This window comes from Rhinolophus hipposideros (assembly GCF_964194185.1).
Source record: "Rhinolophus hipposideros genome assembly, chromosome: 5".
In the NCBI taxonomy this organism is placed as follows: domain Eukaryota; kingdom Metazoa; phylum Chordata; class Mammalia; order Chiroptera; family Rhinolophidae; genus Rhinolophus; species Rhinolophus hipposideros.
The window spans coordinates 57,130,218-57,134,852 of record NC_138051.1 but is presented as its reverse complement, the minus strand read 5'-3'; positions in this window follow the sequence as shown (position 1 = coordinate 57,134,852).

The window sequence follows — 4,635 nt, the reverse complement described above, 5'->3', positions numbered from 1 at the left end:
GGCGGGTGGCGGGCGGGCTCCAAGATTTAGCGTGAGACGGGCGGGGGCGGGAAGGGGCGGGTCCAAGAGCGAGTGACGCGGGGACCGGACGCGGCAGCCTCGGGAGGCGATCAGCAGGTGCACCGCGCTTCTTTTTCTTTAGGGCCGTGTTTACAAATAAGCTTAAAAATAAGCAACGCTGGATAAGGACCTAATCAGCATGGGGAAAGGGCTTGGGACTATTGTATGTGGAAAGTCCCTCCCATTCTATCGCTCCTTAATTCAACATTTACTAAGCGCCTACTACGTTTGTGCCTGGGCGTCAAAACTAAACACGGGTGCTACAGCGGTAAGACAGTCCCTGACGACCTGGAACCCTCAGTCTATGCAAAGACGCACGTAATTACAGACACAAGAAGGGTGATGATGGTTATGGGGAAAGCAGCGTGGGGAGACGGTGGAACAGTGTTTTCAGAGGTCAGAGTAAAGGCCAGAGATTTATAGTGCTGTCCCATAGAACTTGATGCATGATGGAAATAGTTCCATTCTGAGCTATCCAATACGGTAGCCAGGAAGCCTTTGAGTACTTGAAATGTGGCTAGTGAGACTGAGAAACTGAATTTTTAATTTTATATACTTCTAATTAAATATCCACACATTGGTGGCTATCCTAGTGGATAGAGCAGTAGACTTGTCTGTCTTAAAATAGGAAACTCAAACTAGAGAAAACTCTAATTTGTGTCTAATTTAAACTATCTCATCTGTATCCACTTTCATCCCCCAGTCTGCCATGGTGAGAAAGCAACATTACTATGAAAACCAGAAGTCTGGGACAAAAATGGGTCTTATACTTCAGTTCTCTTAGCACTCAATTATTTCCCAAAGCGCTGAGCACAGGGATATAGAGATGAAAGAGAATTGATGCCAGCTCTCAGGAAACATTTAGCTCAGGGAATGGGTCACATAAAATACAGAGGGTTTTAACATGGGGAATGTGCTGAGGTCACAAAAAGGCAGGAAGGTACGAACTGAGGGTTGTAGGAACCATGGGTGGACATTTGAGAGCAAATCCTTGAGAGCTGGACAGTGAAATGTGAGGAGGAATTTGATAGAGGAAACAGCAGAGGTAGGCCAGTGGAAGCACAGGGCAGGAGTCCAAAGGTGAAGAAATGTGGAAGGTTCTGCCTGCAGGGGGTTAAGGGCTGGGAGGAGACAGGTTGCGCTGAATCTGGAAAGGCAAATAGGGAGTAGATTAGGAAAGTCTTTGTTTGCTTCAGTGAAGTGTTTGTACTGTATCCCACAGACACATGGGAGCCAAGGAAGTTTGTTAAACTGGAAATTAGCCTGTCAAATATGTGCTCTGCGGGATGACCTATCAGTGAGGAGGAATTGGTAGTAGGGATACCAGTTGGTGGTGACACCATCTGCCAGGCATGAAATAATGACAACTATAACCTTGGTAACCTTAAATTTTAAAAATAAAGTATTAATATTTTTTGAAATGATAAAAGTATTTTTATTCCATTGCCTTTACAACATTACAGGTGAAATATAGGGTACTTTTTACAAATTGAAGCATAATTTACACATAGGAAATGGGCAGATTTTAAATGTTCAGCTGAAGCTGAATTTTTATATATGTTTACCTGTGTAATGAATTACCACCCAGATCAAGATCTGGAACGTTTCCAGCTTCCCAGAGGTTCTCTCATGTCAGTATACCTTTGCCTCCCATCCTTCCCCTGAATAATTACTATCCTGACTCCTATCACCATAGAGTAGTTTTTGTCCTTGAATTTCATACAAATGAAATCTACAGTATGTACACTTTTGTGTCTGGTTTCTTTCATTCAACATAATGTATTTGAGATTTACCTATGTTTCTGTGTGAATCAGTAGTTCATTCTTTTTCGGTTTTTGTTTTTGCGGTGTAGTATTTCATTGTATGAATATACCACAAATTATTTATCCATTCTCCTGATGATGGACATTTGCATTGTTTCCAGTTTTTAGCTATTATACATAAAGCTGCAGTGAACATTTATGTACCTGTCTTTTGATGGATATATGTGCTTAATTCTCTTGGGTAAATATCTAGGAGCAGATTTGCTATGTCATAGGGTAGGTGTATGTTGAGATTTCGTAGATATTTCTAAGCGGTTTTACAAAGTGTTTTTGATTACTTCACACTCTCAGAAGCAACGTTTGAAAGTTCTGTTTGCTCTGTAGCCTTGGCATTTTCATTCTTTTTAATTTTACCCATTCTGGCGGGTATGTTATGAAAAATAAAATAATTTTAATCCAGCGTATTGAACCTGAGGCTTAGCAACTGACCTCTATCCAAGGTGAAAGCTATTAATAAGCAAGGAAATTGAATCTTAATATTTTGCCTCAGATGCTCCGTAAGAAAGTTCCAGTGGAAGGGAGCCTATCCAGCCTGGTTCAACTACCATTAACCTACCGGATAACGTATCTGGGCCTGAGTTGCCCTATCTATCAAACAAGAGAGCTTGATTCAGTCCCCTCCAATGTTCTTACCAGCTACTTCTAAACTTCCCTGCGAAGAGGCCAGCTATTGTGGACACCTCGCTCCAGGGGAAATCCAGTCAGGAAAAAATTGAAATGGAGATCGGAAAGAGTAGCATCCAGGTAAACTATAAAACTAAAAGGTGGCAGAGGAGATTAAAAAAAAAAAATCAGAGCCCAGAGGAACTGCGTAGCAGAAGTAAGTAGGATGAGCATTTTATGACAATACTAGACAAACATCAATGTAAATTAAGCACTGTCTTTGTGCCCTCCCTCCTAAGTGCTGCCTGCCCAGCCCCTGGGTCGCAGGCCATCTCTCCCTTCTCGCCCACCGGAAGCATTTGCTGTGCGCTTGCTGTGAAGGAAGCACATGCTCGGTGCTTCGGGCTGCTTCCAGTCCTTGGCAAATGATTATACACATCCTTGTGCTCACCTTTTCACAGAATCTTCTATTCCTGCGAAAAGTTTTAGAAAATGAGCTAGATAATTTGGCTCTTTTTGACCTCATCCAGGATCATGCAGCCAGATACCCTTAACCAAAATCAGGTTTCGCTATTTAGACAGCACAAAGGGAGACTGACCGGCTCAGCCTGAGCACCTACTACATACAGAATTGTGGGCTCCCAGGTCAGGGCCCTGTCACCCCCTAACTACGCCAGGGGGGTGGGCATTGCAGTCAGTCACCCACAGCCCGGCAGGCTACAGTTCAGAAGCATGTGCAGAGATGGCCTCCCTTCAGGCTCAAACTTCCTTAGGGATGGAGGGTGACCTTTCACCCCATTCAGTTTGACCTACCTGGTAATTCCTGGCTCTCTGGGCTACCCACGTAGTTGCCAGGTACAGACACTTGTAAGTATGCTGACACGGTGGGAGGAATAATAATATATCTCTCTGTATGTATATATGTCTATATATCATAAAATATTACTGGAAAGTATTTGTGCCAGAAACCAATAACACCAGTGTCTTGTGGAGCAGCAAACTGGGTGACTGGAGAACCAGGATGGGAGAACATTTTTCTACATACACTTTTATACTTTAAAATTTTTGAGTCATTTGATAGTATTACCTACTCAAAAACTTAAAGAGGAAAATAAATCAGGGGAAAAGGCCCTTTTTATTATTTCAGTTTGATTTGTACTATGCCCCCAAAAAGGGGAAATATTGGGAAAGTGGAAAAACAAACTAGCCCACCATATCCTGTAGTCAACTTAGGGTGTTCGATATATGCTTATGATCTGTTTTCTCAGCTAGATTATAAATCTCCCTAGAACACAAACTGTCTCCTGTAGCATCTAACAACACAATGTATTTCAGAAAGTAGATGCTTAAAATATATTTATTGATGCTAATGCCCAGTGCTAAAAAAAGTTAGTGATATTGGCACACTTATGCTGAATATAGCTAAGGACAAGATGAATTCGTGGAATCATTTTGGAAAGCAATTTTGCAATACATCGCAAGGAAAACAGAGATGTGCATGACGATTGGCCTAGTAATTTTCCATTTAGGATTTTATTCTAAAATAATTTCAAGGAAGGAAGATATACATATGAAGATATTTGTGGTGTTACATGATGAGACGTTGGAAATTACACAAGGAGAATGACCAAATGAATTGTAGTATAACTACTCAATGGAGAAACTATACAGTTGTGCAACATGGTGAATTAGAAACTAGAAATATTAAAAATGTTCGTGATAAAAAATACAAAAATTCTGATTACAACTTTTATAGTGGTAAGATACTGGGAAGTAACTTGCGTTTTTGTTTTCCTCCTTTATAACCCCTGATCCTTCCCAATTTAGGGAGCTGGCATGAGACAACCATTGCTTTCTGGGAGTTGCAATGGTGGGACCAGCAAACAGAGACATCACATTCCTCTCTTTTAAGCCCAGCTGCACATGCAAGGCAGGAAATATTTGGAATAATATGCAAACTAAATAAAAATTATCCAAGTAGGGGAGGGAGGAGAAAGTCAAAAGGGAGCCTGGAAAGGAGCCTGAGTCTTGCCCTCACCTCCCCTTAAGGGCTTCCCCAAAGCTGAGGGGCATAGTAGATCCCCCACCCCCATGACAGTGTGGGGAGCTAGGAAAAGAAAAGACCCGTGCTCATGCCCAGGCATTAGT